The sequence below is a fragment of the Ambystoma mexicanum genome, chromosome 7q (assembly GCF_040938575.1).
Source record: "Ambystoma mexicanum isolate Mex_15411 chromosome 7q, UKY_AmexF1_1, whole genome shotgun sequence".
NCBI classification, from domain to species: domain Eukaryota; kingdom Metazoa; phylum Chordata; class Amphibia; order Caudata; family Ambystomatidae; genus Ambystoma; species Ambystoma mexicanum.
The window spans coordinates 981,134,754-981,155,043 of record NC_090941.1 but is presented as its reverse complement, the minus strand read 5'-3'; positions in this window follow the sequence as shown (position 1 = coordinate 981,155,043).

Sequence of the window (20,290 nt, the reverse complement as noted above, 5' to 3'; positions counted from 1 at the left end):
TGTCAAAATCCTCTTCACTATTTTGTAGCTCAATATACAGTTGTGTATCATCCGCATATGAATGAAATAGAAGCCCGTATTTCCTAAATATCCTGAAAACTGGACGAAAATAGAGATTAAAGATAAGTGGAGATAGAGAGGAACCCTGTGGGACCCCGCAATCCAATTCCACTATTTGTGAAGTGTAACCATCGAGTATGACTCTTTGTGTTCTGTCTTTAAGAAATGACTCAAACCACTTCACAACTTGTTCAGATGCTCTCCCCACCTTCTTAATCCATTCTGCCATCACCTGGTGATTTACCGTATTGAAGGCTGCGGAGAGGTCCAACATTAATAATACTGTGGATCCCCCCCTATCAGATATCTCAATTAAATCATTGTGCACGGCTAGAAGGGCAGACTCTGTACCGGGGTTTGGGAAAAAAACAGATTGTAAATTGTCCAATAGCTTCTCATCATCCGCGAAGGCCTGGAGCTGAGTTCACACCACTTTTTCCAGAATTTTTGTTGGCCACATTAAGTTAGCCACTGGTCTGTAATTCTTCATCACTTCTGGGTCTAAAGTTGATTTCTTTAATAAAGTTTTGATTAATGCCTTTCTTAAAGCTATAGGTACGTATGAATTTTCAAGTGACTTATTTACAAAAGTCCCAATGAATGGTGTCAGTTCCTTCGCTAACCGTTTGGCCGCATATGCTGGCATTCTACAGACGCAATCATTAGTGGGTTTCAATTGTCCTAGCAGGGTGAAAATTGTCTTATTTTCTACTTTTTGGAACTGAAAGACTGTTCCCCTTTGATTTTCCTCTTCCTGATGTTCATCTTCTTCCTTCGATCATCTCTCTAGTTTAGGGTCCTTTCCCTGTTCGATATTTTTTAGTATGGTGACTATTTTATCTTTAAAGAAGACATTGAATTTATCTGCCTGTTCCTGAGCTGTTCCATAGGGTTATTTGCATGTAAGCATCTGAAAGCTTTACTCAGGATCTCTTGCCTCTTGCAGTTTCTGCGTTGCTGTGTTTATCTAATGGCGAAATAATAAAAGCAATGACAGTATGTATGTGTATCTGTCCTCTCTCGATAGAACTGCATGCTCGTGTTTTTTGTGTATTCAAGTGTGTGTTTGTGTCCCGTGTGCGGGTGGCAAGTGTGCTTCATGTCTAACGCTGCTAGTCATGGTGCCTCTAATGACGTCAGCAACATAGCTTCTTGGCACTTTAATCAATACTGTCGATGGAGGTGTCTTTGGTTGCAACCTGGGGCTCCTTGATTACTCTGGGGTAGATTTGTACTGTGCCTGGCTGGCTGAGGGGGTACCTCTCAACATATTTGTCGACCATAGGTCTGTTGGGAATTCGTCTGAAATAGGATGGGTGATTGCGATGTTTCCTGGTCTTCTTCCATGTCAAGTATTTCATAGGAGGGGGGAGGAAGGGATAGGCCTCCCACTTCACTCTTCAGTCCCCCCTCTGGTCTACCACATCCCTATATGACAGTAATTTTGCTCTGGGCTGCCATATCTTTGTTATCCCTCCCTTCAAAGTGTACATAATAGTTTGTATGGTTGTCAAACGGCCAGTGCATGTAACAGCACATTCCTTCAGGGTTACACCAAGCCCACTTTCCTTCATAGTACTTTGGATCATATAGGTTGTCCAGCTTCATGGATTCGGATGGAAATAAGTCACACTGCGTGCTCTTCGATCTGAGCTTGTCCCGTTCTGCAACAATCTCATCTTTTGTTCCCCCTATATTTACGTCCATCAGGATCTGCATTCTGATAGCCTCTTCTGCCATCTTCTTGCATCTTGCCATGCAGATTCTGATCCTACACAAGGATGCTGCTCCCAGCACAAGTGCTCCTGCTATCACCTTCAGTCCGTCTGACAGCCATGATGGCATCCATGACCACATATACGCTAGCCAGCTCTTGTCCTTTCCTGTTCCGCGTGATTCATCTTCCATTTTGGCATGCATATGTGCCAGTTGTGCCACTGCATGTGATAGAGCTCCATTCGCCTCATCTTTGGCATGGATGAATGTGCAACATGAACTCCCTATCCTTGCGTAAACTCCTCTCTCCTTAGCCTTGAGGAGATCCAGAATATATCTATTCTGGAGTGCCACCAACCTTATTGCTCTGAGCTCTTCCTTTATGGCGTTGAACCCACTCACTGTAGAGTTATTCATTACCATCAGCTCCCAGCGAGTGATCTGCAACCACTTGGCTTTTGTGTATATCTTTATCCCTGGTATTATTGATACTAAGAACATCTGTGTCCTGCTGAACAGCCTGTGCTCTACTGGAATCTCGTCCCATGCCATTTCTGATGCTCTGGAGAAGTAATCCCCCCCTCTTCACTCTGCTCAATCCTTCACATTTCTCTGTCTACTCCATCTGAACCGCTGCTGTCACCTTGACCAATCTCTTCCTTCTCTTATTGTTGTTCATTTTCAGAAATTCATAGAGCTTTACATCATTCTTGGGTATGACCAACGGGGGCATGTTGACGTATACCAGACATTGAGCACTCTCTCTTCACCCATAGCACTTTCATTTGGCCTCAAAATCTGCTGCTTCATTCCCACTCGAGATAGGGTCTTCCCCTTTAGTGTGGGCCTGGCACTTCACTAGTGCTACCTTTTTTGGATAAGCAATCACCTCGATCCGTCTGTCCAATAATAGTGCATGCTGCACTGGGGTCCCACCTGCTCTCCTGAACCCTCTCCTGAGCCATCGTGCCAGTCCTGAGTGTACTGTTGAAGTCACATACGCAGAGTCAGAGTAAATCATCACTTCCTTCTCTACGCTGCTCTCCAGCGTTAATATCAGGACCACTAGTTCTGCTGCTTGTGCTGAATAATGGTATGGTAGCCACGCACTTGCAACCACCTCGCTTGTCCCGTCCTCCGTCAGTCTTACCACTGCAGTCCCAGTATGTCTAATCCCATCAGTTTGGTCAATTGTCGAAGAACCGTCAATGTGGAGCACGTCTCCCCAGTTCAGTGTATCCTTCTCTACCTTGTGTGTCTCACTGAACATCTCTATGTTCTTTGTGCAGTCATGTACATAGTCTCCTGCCTGGAGAACGTCTGCCAAAAATATCGCTGGGTTTTCTGTCTTGCATCTTACTTTCTTCAGTCCTACATTTGATAGTATCACCTCATACCCTGATGCTCTCTGTTTGGTCAGTGTGCTCTTTGGCTTATGCAGTATCGCAAAGAGGGTGTGTTCCATGTATAAAGTGGTGGTACACCCCATTGTTAGAGCTGACGACTTCTCCACTATGAAGGCAGCAGCTGCCAGAGCTTGTTCGCACATATAATGTCTTCTCATCACTGGGTAAAGTTGTCCACTGTAGTAAGCAATTGATTTATGGCCCATGCTCGTCTTCTGCGTCAGTACTACCTTCATCACCATACTGTCAGTGTGCGAAAATAGGAAGAATTCCTTTTGGTAGTCTGGGGTCCCTAGCACTGAGGCAGTGCTTATGGCTTCCTTCAGCTCTTCAAAGGCCTCAGTCATCTTTGTTGTCCATGTCAGTGTCTTTGTTCCCCTCTGTGCCTCTTTCAGGGCACACAATAGTGGCCTCGTGTATGTGCTGTAGTCAAAGATCCATTCTTTGCTGTAATTGCACAACCCGAAGAACTGCTGCATCTCCCTCACTGTCATGGCTGGGGAGTTTTGCGTATTGCCTCTGCTCTCTGTGGAGTGATCTGTTAACCGTTCTTATATATCATCTGTCCAATGTACAGCATCTCCTTCTGACAATACTGTAACTTAGCCTTGTCCACCTTGTACCCTGTGTCAGCTAACACAGTCAGCATGTGCACTGAGTCCCTCCTGCACTGATCTTCTGTATCACTGCAAATCAATATATCCTGTATGTACTGTAGAACTGCACTTTCTGTCTGTATGTTACTCAGGTCTATCTGTATCACTCTTTTAAAGATTGATATTGACTCGCAGTACCCTTGTGGTAAACAAGTGTGTTTCCACTTCTGGTTTCTATACATGAAACTGGTCAAGTCTTGTGAGTCTGGGTGTAGTGGCACTGATAAGACTGCATTCTTCAAATCAATGACCGTAAACAGGTAGCTTCCACTGGAATGCTGCACAAAATTGTCACTGGGTTTCCAATTAGAGGATACCCTGCTTCTACAATATGGTTAAGAGGTCTTACATCCTGAACAAAACGCCATGACCCCCCCCAGTTGCCTTGCGCATGCGGTACACTGTGACGCTGTCTGGGGATTCTGATGGTACCAGAATGCATTTCTCGATCAGTGCATTGATCGTCTCGTAAATGCCCTTATCTGCTTCCTTTGTTAGAGGATACTGTGTTTCTCTTAGCAGAATTGCTCCTGGCTTCAGCTTGATCTTCACTTCAACTATGCTCTTTATGCAGCCCACGTCAAAAGGACTTGTGGTCCATAAACTGCTGGGTACCTTGGCCATGTCCTCCTCCCAGAATGAGGGAAGTGCCTCCAGCGCCATACCATTCTCTGTGACACTTCTCTGTAGTGTATCTATACACTACCAATAGATTACACACATTTTGAACACCATCTCCAGTTCCTCTCTCTCTTCCTTGAATCGTTCTTCATCTGTCACTGTAGTCAGACTGAACCCCTCTGCAACTGCAATTATTGCTTTCCATGCCCTTCCTGTGTCATACATCCCGTGCACTGTAATCCAAACCTCTCTTGCCACCACTGCCTCTATTTCTATGGGCACTATTGTTCGCTCTGGCTCGTCCAATGGTGTTTCTGGCCTGAACAGGTACTCATTTGGGACGCGCCATACCTTCCCTGCAATGCATGGAACCCATGCAATGACAATGTCAGTCCCATACTGGAACATTACTGGGTCCACTGGCACCCCCTCTGTACTGTTCATCCACAATAGGCTTGCACAAGCTGCCTTACATTGAGCATGTGTATGCCTTGTGTTGAGCACACTATACCTTTGTGTGTAAACGAAATAGTGATGTTCAATCTGCTCATAATGTCTTGTCCCAATATGTTTATAGGTGTAGAGTAGAGTAAAGGCAGTGATAGATTGTGATTTCCTATAGATAGCGAGATGTTATCAGTAAAAGGAATCACTTCCCGAGCCCCATAGAATCCTTGAGTGTTCATGGCATTGCCTGACAATGTAAATGTTCCTTCCCTAATGCATGACCTAGTCGTCCCGGTGTCAACAAGAAAGGAAAAAGTTGTGTCACCTATCACCACCCCTATTCGAGGTTGCTCCACAGCGTTAGGTGTGATCGACAGGATGGGACACATTTCCTGTTAAGGGGTGGTGCCCTACCATGGTTACTCCTCCCAGTTGTCTGTATCTGTGCTTGTTTTGGTGTGCTCCCTCTATTCTTTGGTGCTTGTAAATACTGGGGTATTAGTGCTGGCATCTGTGGTCCTTGTGCTTGTGGCATCTGTTGTCTGCCCTTGTGGTTGCTGGCCCTGTGCATAATAGTCATCTTGGCCCCCCTGATATGGCTTCTGGTCCTGCTCTCCCCAACTCTTTTGCATCCCTCAAAACTCATACCCTTGAGATGTGCCCTAGCTGCTCACAGGTCCAGCACTGCGGTGGCTCCCTTCCTTGCCCCGAAAACCATCCTGAAATGTCCCCTGGGTTCTGCTGCAACTGTTGTCCCTCCCAGAAACCCGGCTTGACTGTGATGCTTCTCTGGCCCATAGCCATGCCCCCTTTGTGGCCATCCCCTTCCTTGGAACCCCTGCTGTGGGCTGCCTTGCCCCATGTACCCTCTTCCCATGGGTGGTGCAATTGTTGCGGCTGTTGATGCTGCGGCTGCTGCTGTGCCTGTGGCGTGGGGCATCATATACTTTGATAGCTTTCTCTGCCCTAGTTTCACCTCATCTGCCTTCCTGTCTTCTGCTCTTTTCGTAACCTTCTCCTGCCATAGTCTACAATGGTGCACTATCGTGAGCTGTATATCTGGCCATCCTTCCGCTTCTACCAGTTTCTTCAAACTCTTCTGAACTGGCTCTGGTAGTTCCTGCACTAATATGTCGTAAAATATTGTCACTGTTTTGTCCCAAGGCTCTCGAGTTCCGAGGCGCCAAAGCTCTTCGATCTCCTGAATGTACTGTGCAGGATCTTCATCTTCCCTCAACTTATGTGATGTCATTGCCCCAATGTCTGACATGTCTGGGTACTGTGCAAATGGCAACGTGTCTTGTGCTGTGTTCTGTGTCGTCATCCCTGGGAACCCCACCCTCTTCCATACGGCATCAGGTAAATCTCCTAGCGTTGATACTAATAGTCCCTTTATGTCACACACTGGTAATCTGTGACCATCTGGCATCTACTCCATCTCATAAATCTGTTTCCCTGCTCCCGCGCTCAATGATGGTTACCTACACATCACATTATCCTTGTCTGTGTGCTTCTATGGCACATACTGAGGTCTTGCACCTCCTATCTCTAATAAAAGCATCTGTGAATATGCCGCCCTCTCCTCTGGTGTCCTTCGGTACAGTCTAATTTGTTGAGCCCTCTCTCGTCATCAATGTCTATGCATATATCTGCTGGTTCCAATGTGGGTACTCTTCTGTTATCGTCATAAACTCCAGACAATCGTCCTCTCAAACAAGCTATCGCAGTCTCCACCCACTGATGTCCTGGGAGATCCCTTAGTCTATTAACATATGTGTTGTGTGTGCTGCACATGTCGTCTGTCTGCTGTGCTTGCTCTTCTGAATCAACCCCTCATTCTCCTTGTCTGTGAGTCCTAAAATCACATGACGCCCACTTGTCTGTCCCCATCAACTATGACTGGCTTTTCTCCCCCCTCTCGTCCCCACTGTGTTTGTCATCATTGTCGGATCCTCTGTCCATGTCAATCATCAGCAAAACTCAGTCTCCTCGATGTCAAGTCTGTGTTAGGCTTCATGCTAAGATCGATTTCTACTAAATCATACTTACTGCCTCCTGCTCCTGTCTCAGGAATTTGTGTTATCTGGCTTAGCTCGTCTGTCCTCCTCATGCCTGTTCTTTTCCCTATCCAACGCTGTCTGCATCCTCACTGCCCTTATTGCTCGTTTGTCTTCCTCCCTGCATGCTTGTTCTCTTGCCAGTCTGTCCAACTGCAACGTTCTCTGTTCCCTCTCTGCTACCTTGTGTTTTTGTTGCTCTGATATCTCCCTCCACCTCTCAACCTTCACCAGTTTTCTCTCTCTTTTCTCCCTCATCTCCCTTTGCACTCTCTTCCTTTCCTTCCAATCCCATTCTATCCTTCTTCTCTTTCCCTTTCCAAATGCTCCCTCTCTTCTTCCCTTCTTCGCTCCCTGTCTTCCTGCTCCAGTTTCTCCTCTCTCCTCTCTCTGTCCTTGCGCTCTAACCTTACTTCTCTCCCTGTCCTTCTCCCTTCTGTCCTCCTCTTTCATTAGTTCTGCCCAGTTTGTTGTGTCAAGGTCCCTTTTCAGGCTTTCTATTGCCACGGTCGCCACTTCAGCCTCTCCAGTTGTCTTCCCTTGAAGTTTAAAGAGTACCTGCGCTGCTATCCATTCGTTCCTGGTTATGCCCTCAAACTCCTCCTTCACGCACTGCTGCACCACACTGCTCGCCCCTGCATTTCTAACTGGCTATACTGCGCCTTTCTGCTTATCCTCTTTAGTGTATGGTGGTGGCTTATATGTCAGATTTGAGTACCCCTCTGCTGCCCTTAGTTCCCTCAATGGATACATTCCCTGTTCATCGTCTGTATCATCAGATACTATACTTGGAGGGGTAGGGAGAGGTGCAGAGGGATCGGTCCCTTGGTCCTTCAGCTCCTGTTGGCTTGGCATCCCCCTCTACCTCCTGAAACATACGCCACAACTCGAATATGGCCATGCATTTGGTCAATTTCTTCCCCTTGTAAGCACCCTGTATGTGTGTCAATAGTGATTGCTGCACATCTTTGGAGAAACTTCCACAAGGTGGCCATGATTTGGTCAATTTACCTTCTGTACCTTTGGACCATTCTATGCTATATTTACATATTTTCTCCTTGTAAGACAGAAGTGTCTTACACAAAAGCTGAAGGGGAGTAACCTCCCACTGGTAGATTTCAAAACTTCTTACCTGACCATAAGTTGAGGGTTTCGATAATCCACTGTTCAGGGATAAAAAGTCACTATGCAATGATAATACTTTCCAGTTTCTACGAGCCTCTCCGGTTCTACAACTTATCAGGTGTGCTGCGTGCACCGCCCCTCCTTCACAACACTGCCTCCTCAGGCACACAACCACAATCCTGCGCATGCGCCTTCTGTACCCCACCACTGATTCACCTCGTCTGCCAATCTCAAGTTCTCAACACTAGCTCCTCACTGTCTCAAACTCTCTGTGTCCTATTTGCAAACCTAAGGGTGATGTCACCAAGCTATCAGCAAAATATAGGTAAATCAAATAACGCGCGCACAGAATAATAGCTTGTTACTCCCAAACCCACACAAACCCCAAAGCTGTCTTCCTGCTCTCCAGGCAGAGTATACCAATATTCTCTTGTGATCGAACTGCACCCGTTGCATCGCCTAACGTGTGAAACGCCACTCTCCAGGGGACTTAACCAGCCGACTCACATTCTGCAATCTAGGCTAGCTCCCTTGCTAACCCTCATGGGAATAGCCTCATCTACGACCCAAGCTAAAACGCCCAACCCACAGGAATACCTTATGTACAAAACATTTGTCATCCAAGCCTTTAAGTCAATAGTCTAGGTTATCCACCAGAACCTTTTACCTCAAAGACCGAATATGCCCTAAACACAGAAAAAGGACCTCTACCTCTGCTCCTGTCCATACTCACTACAGCAATACTAAACAACACTATAACACTGCTAAACAATACTTCGCCAAAACTGAAAAATACTAAATGATACTCCACAATACTCAATACCCTCCCACACACCCACAGTTGCTGTCGGGCTGGATCGATACTTACGTTCTGTGCTGTGCTGGCTCTGCTCGGCCGCCGGCTCCTTGTCAAATCGCTTGTCTCCCCGTCCTGGTCTGCCTGGAAAACTCGCGGATTTCAGGCAGGATGATTTCCAGGGGGCTCCTGACGACCTTTAAACAAGCACGTATTTTCCCATCTTTCCCAAAATACGCAAGGGTCCTGCAGCCTCTCAGTTTCGGCGGTGAAGGAGTCAACATGGTGCCACGCTGGTGCAGCCAACCATCCTCTGGCTACCAACTTGTTGGGGACAACCTCCCAGGTAGATCTGAGAGCTACTAGGAGTTTGTGAACTCTTGGAAGGCCCAACTCCTTCCTCCAAAGAGAACGTAGACCCTGCAAGCAAGTTCAAACTGCAATTTTCTACAGCCAAACGCAACTGGGATCAGTACAAGCATAGAAGAAAACCAAAGACAATTCAACGTCTCCTGGCTCATAGGCAAGTTTTGCCCGCAAGTAGCAAAATAGTGTCATCACAAACTAGGCCCCTATCCAGGCCTACTGGATTGGTTGCCAGGAGCCTAATAACCTATATAATCCCCTATATGAGTTATTCTACTGGCTCTTGCATGTCAGATGGCTGTCCTGGTCCATCCCCAAATTACTATGTCTAAACAATGTTGCAGTGTGAGGGACTTACCATTGGTTCTTGCCAATTGCTACCCACCCCTAGGAGTCTGAACTGTGATTGGCTAGAGCTGACCTCCTCAGGCCTGGGATCCGCATTGGTTCTCAGCTCGGTGTACCTCCTCAAGGTAATAAGAATTACTATGTGTCCGCATTCTAACTTGTGTGCACCACCTTAGACTATGAGAGTGCTCTTTCATCTCATGCAAAACTTGTCTCACATTGTAAAATCTTTGTTGCAAGCTTCTGTCTGGCGTAGTGAGATCGACTCTCTTTCCCAGCTCTGGTTTCTATTCATTGGGCCTCATTACAAGTTCCGCGATAACCCTGACGGTGCTACCGGCGGGTTGCCGACAGACTTGCAATATTTACTGCTGCCTGGCTTGCCAGAAACTATGGGGGATTACGACCCCAGAGTTCTGGGAAGTCAGGCGCCAGTAAATTGTTAATCCCCATTCCCATTTGAGTCCCATAAGACTCAATGGGAATGGGGAACACGGAAGCACCGGCACTGTTAAAAACAGTGCCGGTGCTTCCGTGAAACTCTGCTGGCGGGTGCTGTTCCACCCGCCAGTTGTGAGCCTTGCGGGCGGGACAGCACCCGCCAGCAGAGGCGTACTATGCCGGTCCAGAAACATCGGTGCTGGTGGGCTTACCGGCTCCGGTGTTTCCGGAGCAGCACAATTTTAATGAGGCCCATTGTCTGAGTCAGCTGGGTCACGTGTTTGGAGGCCATGATATATGAGGAATTACTTGCATTTATTGCAGCTGGTCGTTCTGGGAATGCATTGTCGTTCGTATCTGGTGGCCTTGACAGTGGGTCCTGTCTCACACGTTTACTCTTGTCCAGCCTGTTTTCACCTCAGCTCAACTCTTGCTGAGAGGCTTGTGGACTGCTGTAATCCTCCTAAACCATTATGTGGTTCCTACAATGTTCATGCTATTCTATATTCTCCATATTTTAGTCACACTTTGCTCTGTCAGATTCCATCAGTGCTCCTGCAGTTCAATATGGTTGATTGCACATTGCTTCTTGTAGTTTATGCGTTGCTGCAAAAGGCTAATGAAAAAATAATAAAAGCAATGGCAGTATGTATATGTATCTGTCCTCTAACTATAGAAATGTACGCTCGTGTTCTTCGTGTATTCAAGTGTGTGTTTGTGTCCCGATGTGCGGATGGTACATGTGCTTCCTGTCTAACGCTGCAATGTCGTGGTGTCTCTAATGACGTCAGTGGCTTTGGCTTCTCAGCGCTTTAGTGAATACACTCGTTAGTTTTAGCCTGAGGCTCCTCCTCCAATCTGGGGAAGATTTGTACCGCACCTGTTCTGTAGGGCTGGCTGAGTGGGTACCTCTGGACATACTTATCAATTATTGGAGCTCGAGGAATTGGTCCAAAATAGTATGGGTGTTCACAATGAAGAGGGAAGGGCAAAATCACCCCCTCTGATGAAGTATAAGATGCAAAAGAGGAATAGGAGATATTGTGAACGCCCATACGGATTATTCCTAGTGCTCCAATTATTGATAAGTACATTGCGAGGTACCCACTCAGCCAACCTTACAGACCAGGTGCGGTACAAACCCTATCTAGAGTGGATGAAGACACTCAAGCCGCAACCAAGGAGTCTTCAATTTACTGTATTGACTAAAGTTCCAAGAAACCAAGACACCATGACATAGCAGCGTTAGACAGGAAGCACACATGCCATCCGCACCATGAAACACAACCACGCACTCAATTACACGAAGAACACGGATGCGTAGTTCTATAGTTAGAGGAGAGATAGACGTACATAATGTTTGTTTGTTCGTTTGTTTATTTTATTTCTATAGCGCTCCGGACCCGGGAGTAAAAGGGCGCTTAGTGCAGGTTACAAGGCACAGTACATGGTAACAACAATAACAGTAGGGCAGCAGATATATACAGAATATACAGACAGTAGAGGTAATAGCAACCAGATAAAGACAAAATGAGACCTATGCAATATGTACAATTTATAGCTAAGTCTAACTTGAGGGTTGACTTTTTGTCAGAAGCCACCCAATGGCAAGTTTCCTGAACGACTGGAAACTAGTTACGAAATGTAATTTCGTTATCATTTTGTCACTCGCTTAAACGCAGCAATGCAGAAACTGCAAGATGCAAAGGATCCTAAATGAATGCTTGCAGAAGCTTTCATGCCATTAACCTTATGGAACAGGTTAGTAGTGGGTAACGTATAGGGACTATTGGAATCCATACTAGGAGACGCATCAGTGATGTATTGAAGAGGGAAGGGTTCCTCGGGGTGACGACAGAGAACACGATGGGGCGCCATTCACAACCTGCAGGGCAGCAGTATGGCAAGCACTACGAACACAATACCCAGACACGTCACACATTGGGGCGATTATGTCACGCAAAATGAGGGACGACGAAGATCCTGTGAGATACATTCAAGAGATTCAAGAGCTTTGGCGCCTCAAAACTCGAGAGCCTTGGGACAAACCTATAGCAATATTTTATCACATTTTAGTGCAGGGTTTACCAGAGCCAGTGCAGAAGAGTTTGAAGAAATTGGTGGGGATGGATGTGAATGGATGGCCAGAAATGCAGCTCACAATAGTACACCATCGTATATTGTGGCAGGAGAAGGTTAAACAAAAGGCAGAAGACAGGAAGGTAGATGAAGCTAAACTAGTACAGCGGAAGCTATCGAAATATGCGACAGAAGGGGCAGTGATAACCAGCCCCACTTCACAAGCACAGCAACAGTATCAACAACCACAACAGTTTGCACTGCCCATTGGAGCAGGGTACATGGAGCGGGGCAATGTACAGCAGGGATTTCCGGGAAGGGGAGATCTGCCCAGGAGGTGTGGCTTCAGGCCACAGATGCACCACAACCAAGGGGGGGTTCTCGAGAGGATTTTGGGGTTATGGACAGCAGATGCAGCAGAGCCTAGGGGATATGTCAGGGGGGTTTCCGGGACAGGGGAGTGAGCCACCTCAGTGCTGGACATGTGGGCAGCTAGGACACATTTTGAGGGCATGTCGATTTAGAGGGGTACAACAGAATTGGGGAGAGCAGGTCCAGCAGTCCTACCAAGTGGAGCAAAAAGGTTATTACATGCAGGATCAACAGCCACAAGAACAGAAGCAAGGTACATATCAGCAGATGCCACAAGCCCAATCACGAGCACAACCACCAGCACAGGCCCAACCACAGGTGTAGACACAAGCACCACAGATGCCTGCACCACTACCACAGTATATACAAGCACCACAGGTCAGGCGAAACACACAACAGCTAGCACAAATACAAGACAATGACAAGCCAACACCCAGGGACACAGTGGCCACAGTGCCAGTTATATGGGTGGGAGGAGATTCCATGGTAGGGAACAACCCTTCACAGGGAACCGACTACTCACCCTCAATAGGAAAGCCCACAAAAAAACTTGATGTGTCCCATCCTGTTGATTATACCCAACACTGGGCAGGAACCACGCATAGCGGTGGTGATAGGTGACACAACCATTTCCTTTCTTGTTGACACTGGGGTGATTAGGTCATGCATTAGGGAAAGAACATTTAAGTTGGCTGGCGATGCCACAAACTCTCAAGGATTCTCTGGGGCTCAGGAAGTGGTTCCTATTTCTAATAACATCTCCCTATCTATAGGAGATCACAATTTATCACACCCTATACTGTACTCTCGACAGACACCTATAAACATACTTGGATGAGACATCATGAGCAGACTTAACATGACCATTTCATTCAACAAGGGCATAGTGTGCTCCACACCAGGCATACACCTAATGACTGTAAAAGTCATTGTCCAGGCATATTTTGGACGTACAGTACAGAGGGGGGTACCAATGGACCCAGATATGTTTCAGTATGGGACTGACATTGCGATTGCATGGATGCCAGGCATTGCAGGAAGGTGTGGCAAGTTCCAAACGAATACTTATTCAGACCAGAGACACCATTAGATGAACCAGAAGGGACGATAGTGTCCATAGAAATTGAGGCAGTGTTGGCAAGAGAGGATTGGATTGCAGTGCATGCAACAGATGACACTGCAAGGGCATGGAGAGTGATAATTGCAGTGGCAGAGGGGTGCAGATTAACCACAGTGACAATGACCTCTTTGGAGTGTAGAGGCAGGAACTAGAGGTAGTGTTTGAAATTAGTGTAACACTTTGGTTACAGATTAATTACAGAGAAGTAACGCAGTGAATGGCAATGGTGCCACCTTAATTCTGAGAGGAGGACATGGCCAAGGTGCCAGACAGTTTATGGACCACAAGTTCTTCTGACGTGGTGTGCACAACGAGCATAGGGGGGGTGAAGATTAAGCTGAAACCAGGAGCAATATTGCCAAAAGTATAGCAGTATCCCCTAACCAAAGAAGCAGAAGAGGGCATTTATGAGACAATTAACGCCCTCATTGAGCGAGGCATTCTTGTGCCTTCAGAATCTCCATGCAACACAGCAGTGTACCATGTGCTCAACCCAACGGGGGGTCATGGCATTCTATCCAGGATTTAAGACCTCTTAACCACATAGAATATTTTGTAGAAGCAAATTCAGCAACAATCTTGTATGACATCCCAGCAGAAGCCACCTGTTTCACTGTCATTGATTTAAAGAATACGTTCTTTTCAGTGCCACTACACCCAGATTCACAAGTCCTCACCAGCTTTATGTATGGAAACCAGAAGTGGAAACTCACTTGGTTGCCATATGGGTACTGGGAGTCACCATCCATTTCCAACAGAGCGATCCGGATGGATCTAAGCAACATACGGAGAGTACAGTTTAGCAGTATGTAGATGACATTTTGATTTGCAGCAAGACGGAAGATCAGTTCGGAGAAGACTCAGTACACATGCTGACAGTGTTAGCTGTCAAAGGGTACATTGTGGACAAGGCTAAACTACAGTACTGTCAGAAGGAGGTCCTGTACATAGGGCAAATGATATCCAAAGAAGGTTGACAAATCGCACAAAAGTTAGCAGAGCCAATACGCAACACGCCCCAGCCTAAGTTAATAAGGGAAATGCAGCAGTTCTTGGGGTTGTGCAATGATTGCAGAGCCTGGGTCTTTGACTACAGCACATACACAAGGCCACTACTGAGTGTGCCAAAAGAAGCACAGAGGGGAACAAAGACACTGACATGTACCACAGACATGACTCAGGCCTTCAAGAGACTGAAGGCAGCAATAAGTACAGCTCCAGTGTTAGGGACCCCAGACTACAAGAAGAAATTCTTCTTGTTTTCACTCACTGATGGTGTGATGATGAAAGCAGTACTGATGCAGAAGACAAGCATGGGCCATAAGCCAATTGTTTACTACAGTGGACAACTTGACCCAGTGAGGAAGGGACACTATCCATGAGAACAATCATTGACTGTGGCCGCCTTCGTAGTGAATAAATCATCAGCAGTGACGATGGGGTGCACCACCACCTTGTATGTGGTGCATGCCCTCTTTGCGATACTACACAAACCAGACTGACTACATAGAGAGCATCAGGGTATGAAGTGTTACTGTCCAATGTAGGACTGAAGATAGTAAGATGCAGGACTGTAAATCCAGCACTATTTTTGGCAGACCCTCTTAAAGCAGGCGAGTATGCACATGACTGCACAAAGAACATAGAGAGGTTCAGTGACACACGCAAGTTGAAGGACGATGCACTAGAGTGGGGATATGTGCTGTACATTGACGGTTCATCGACAATTGACCAGACTGATGGGATCAGATGTACTGGAACTGCAGTGGTAAGACTGAAGGAGGACGGGACAAGTGAGGTGGTTGTAAGCAAATGGCTACCATCCCATTATTCAGCACAGGCTGCGGAACTAGTGGCTCTCATATTAGCATTGGAGCACAGCGTACATAAGTATGTGACCAGTTACTATGATTTAGCATACGTAACCTCAACAGTACATTCAGGACTGGCGCTATGGCTCAGGAGAGGGTTCAGAAGAGCAGATGGGACCCCGGTGCAGCATGCGCTATTACTAGGCAAACTGATTGAGGTGATTGCATACCCAAAAGAGCTGGCACTATTGAAGTACCAGGCCCACACAAAAGGGGAAGACCTGATCTCAAGGGGAAATGAAGCAGCAGACTGAGGCAAAATGCACCGTATTTTGGGCAATTATGGGACTTAGAAGAGAGACCAAATGCCCAGGGAGGAGTAAGAAACATGGTGATGAGGGAAGGTTACAATGCAATACCAGAGACACAGATTATGGAAATGCAGGGAGCTGCACCACAGGAGAAGGAGCTGTGGATAAAGAGAGGATGCCCAATGTCCCCAACAGATGCATTCTGATGAAAAAACAACTAAGGGAAGGTGATCATGGAACTAGCTTTGCTGAAGACAGCATTAGCACAACTACATTACCCAACACACACAGGGAAGGAGGTCATAGCTACACGCATTGGAGAAACGTGGTTTTGTCCAAATTTGAATGAACATGTTGCTGATTTCATTAGCAAATCCTTGACCAGTCAGCAGTTAACAGCAGGGCATACTTTGAGAGTTGAGAGAGCAGCTATACCAATACCTGTAGGCCCATTTATGCATCTCCACTTTGACTACGTGGACATGGTTCATGTTTGTCAAGGTTATCGCTACATAATAGTGGTTGTCTGCTCATTCTCTAGATGGATAGAGGCTGGGCCTTGTTCCCATGCCAACACCCTCACAGCAGCCAAGTTCCTGGTCAGGGAAGTTTTCCCAAGAAGCAGAACCAGGGCAGGCCTGAAGACAATAAAGAGAGTGACAGGAAAGACCCAGCACATGACATTGACTTAAGAAACTCAGTTAAGGTGGTAGAAGTAGTACTCCTACGAAACTTCATTGTTCGCTGGAATGCCCATTCGATTTACCGGCCCTCACAAAGCGGAAAGCTGATCAGTAAAAGGGTCTGGAATTACCTGCATGACATCAAGCCCTACAAAGCGGTGACCTCACCTGGAAACAGAGTTACAGTAATCAACAGGTGCAACGTTCAAGACCTCGACAAACTACAAGTGCGAGCAGATCTCACACAGTTGGGGAGACCAGGTCAGCCAATGGTTTCACGATCCCAAGTGGTAGAAGCAGCAACTGAAAAACATGTACAGATAGACGAATAAATCTTTTTGCACACGCAGGTCTACATGAAAGTAGTGAGGATTGGATAGGGTGTTGACCCGATGATACCTAGTTTGTGCATTACATAAGGATTCACAGAGACAATTAAGAGCACGATACCCTGAAGTATATTTCCTAGTACTTGGCCCAAGCATTCCCACAACTTGAGCACAGTTAATTACCCGTATTGGCCACATTAAGAGACACCTCAGTGAGGAACGTTTGGGTGGAGATCTTTGTTTTTGCACTCAGTGATTATTTAGTCCGTAGAATTTAAGGTACTGACATACACCATAACAATAACGCTTTTCTTCAAGAATTTCAGGCAGGCAACTTTATCATCTCATCAGGCTGCACAGATCCAGCAGCATGGTTATGAAAGGAGCAATAAAAGTATTATCATCATGGTGTGTTTATTAATTGCCAGTGGCATAATGGAAATAGTATTTTGTCAACTCTACACAGCTATTAGTACTACTGCTGTACCCTCTACTATCATTTCCCCGACCCAAGTAGGGAGGACGACCATGTCAGGTGGACGAGAAGACACTGCTGATAAGGTAAGGAGAGGTAAGTGCAGTGTTGAAACAGACATGAAGGGAGTTGATATGTATCTCACTGACACAGCACAAGTTACAAACAACATGTGGTATAAACACATGTCCAAGGTAGGTAGGGAAACCACCGGGGAGAGCTGTTATGTCTGCTCTTTAATCCCCTATACAATGTGTGCTTCTCAAACGTTCATAGAAAATTAAATACCCACAGCAATGGCACAGTGCCTGATGTATCTCACGATGGTGCAAACCCGAGGAAGATTCCATGGGAAGACAGCAACATTGAGGTGGATGTACAAAGCAACAGTCCTGTATGAAGATAACTAAATTCAGATGTTAGACATGATGAACAATTACTGACAGCTAGACAAAGGATTGCAGTATATAACTGATGGACCTGAGAAAGGAGAAACAAAGACTATCACACTGAAGGAATTGCCATTTCCCTGGTCAAGAGTAAAAGAAATAGGAAGAGAGCAAGGATGCTGGGAAAGGCCACAGAAGTTAGTATATGTAACGATGTACACTATTGAGGGTTGGCAAGAAGAAGTAGTGGGAAGCAAGGCCTTTACACTAGCACAATCGGCAGTGAACAAGGTACAAGAGGAACATGACAAGTGCCTGATGGAGTGGGATACAAGTGCAAACTTATTGACATGGGTGGAGAATGAAGCTGGACCGATGCCAATAATTCCCCTGAAGACACCAGCTCTGTGCTACCAGAACACTGGTGAGGTTGAAGTTGATTAAAACATAGGGTGCAAGACAGCTGAAAAGCTTCCAGCAATGAGAGCAGGAATGGCAGTACTGATGTTTCATTATTGGGCATGTGGATCAAAGGCATATGAGAGGCTGCCACCTGAATGGGGAGGAGTATGCTCTCTAGTACACATCAACATGCCTTCGTTGGTGGTACCCAAGAAGGATGTGAGGCTCGATGAGTTCCCAAAAACGGATAATAATAGACAAAAAAAGATATTGAACTAAGAGAACCAAGTGTCTGTTGCATTCTAATTTGTTTGACATGGCCTATTTATTAACCTACCTCTGGTATGCCTGAAAATTTACGTCAGAAGGGATTGACAATACCTGCGGCACGACTCCCTTGTCTCTCTCGTAGGATTGTCCATCTTCCTTCTGCTACCATGTTAGCTAGCTCCCATTGCACAAAGATTCCATCAACCCTTGAGCACATTAGTGAAGTTCTTCCAGTTTTTGATACTCAGTCTCCTTATGAGCCCATAACGAAGGAACACACTAAAAGTGACGCCATGAGAGCGGCTCTCCCACTCTCAGACAATACAATGTTACATACACCCTTGCCATGTTTGACTACTAAAAGAAGAGGCACCAAGCACTTAGATAGACCTTTACCGTCCTCTCCATGTTTCGAGCCTGAACTCTCACTACATGCTAGGCACTCTGGTTCGTACAATTCTATACTGCAGGATTCTCAGAGCGTAATTAATCTTATTTCAGCCAGTTTATGCCCGGAGTGTTCACCAAGTTCCCCTTCAATTTCCTTTGTCTATCCGACTCCTCGCAGAGTCCAAATACAAGTCCCACAGGAACTTTCTTTTCAAAGTGCGGTGGGAAAACTCACTTCTCAGAATCCATCTAACACCTCATTATCTAATCTGGTGGCCAAAACAAACGTGCCGTCTAAGAGCTTATCTCGTATTACAACCGCCTCACCAGTGCGGACTGTATTTCCAGTTGGCTCTCATCTCCCTCCAGCTATCCTCCCAATAGAGACCAGGGTTCCTCTTTCAACTTCCTACATTACTTTGGCCGCTATGCAGCTAAATCTACAAAGTCTGTTTAAACTATTAGAATGTCTAGATGCCAAAGTTACTGCTCATTCATCAGAAGCACACGAAACCTTAGTACTACTCAAGACTTTAGCTGATAATTTGTCATCAAATCCCCGCGATCCTTGTCCAACTAACAATGCTCATGATGACGATATTTCAATCGTGACCATCGGATCTACAAGTCCCTTGTCCCTTAATTTTCCACCTCCGCAGATTATACCTGCATTTGCGGATATTATTACTTCTGAAGGACGGCTGAATCCTGCCACCACTCGTGATCCTGTGAATGATACACACATCATTATCTCAACTGATCCTTCTACCCTAGTGCTTTCACCCCCCCCAGTCCCTATGTCCTCTGCGACTCCTGTTGAGAAAGGAAAGGACATTCCGTCCTTACCAGCAAGAAGAAATAGAAAAAAGACTTCCAAAATCTCGCACAATACCAGAAAAAAAATAAGAAAAACTCTAACCTGTTTACTCTGACATTACGGAAACAAACCATGAAAACTTTTTTTCAAACGTTGATCCCGGTACCTAAGTCTTTGGTAGCTACACAAGCCTCTCAAGATTCAATACAAACGCCAGTGTCTAAACAACTTTCACTTACGCTGGCTCCCGATTCAGCTTCTGCTATTAGTAGTGCAAATTCTTGTCCTCTGCCTCAAGCGTCAATTGCTTCTTTGGCGAGTAAGCCAGTTCAAACCCTCGATCCTACACGACCGATAGCAATATCCTCTTCTGTAGTGCCTCCTACCTCCGGTCTGCAGAATCCTAAACCCATTATAGGACTTCCTACTGTACCCCTGGCTAATACTGTAATGCCTTCTTCAAACCTGATTCTAACTGCCCCACCCCCGTGTCAGAGCCCTTTACAGACCAATATTGGGTCTATTACCCCAGTGTTGCCTCCAGTGTCTCTTACTACCATGGCCTCTAGCCATCCTCCCTTAGATGCTTTGATTTGTGAACTTGATTCAGCCTCCACTTGCCAACTTCCAAACAAATGCAAAGGCCAAACAAATCTAGTCGTTAGTGACAAAATTGTGTCTTCAGCCACCAAAAAGAGCATCGACTCGTCCACCACAATCTCTGCGGAACAAATACGTGAGGCTGTAGATGCATATTTGGCCTCCTGCTCTCAGCCTATCCCTTCTAAGCTTTCACAAAAACT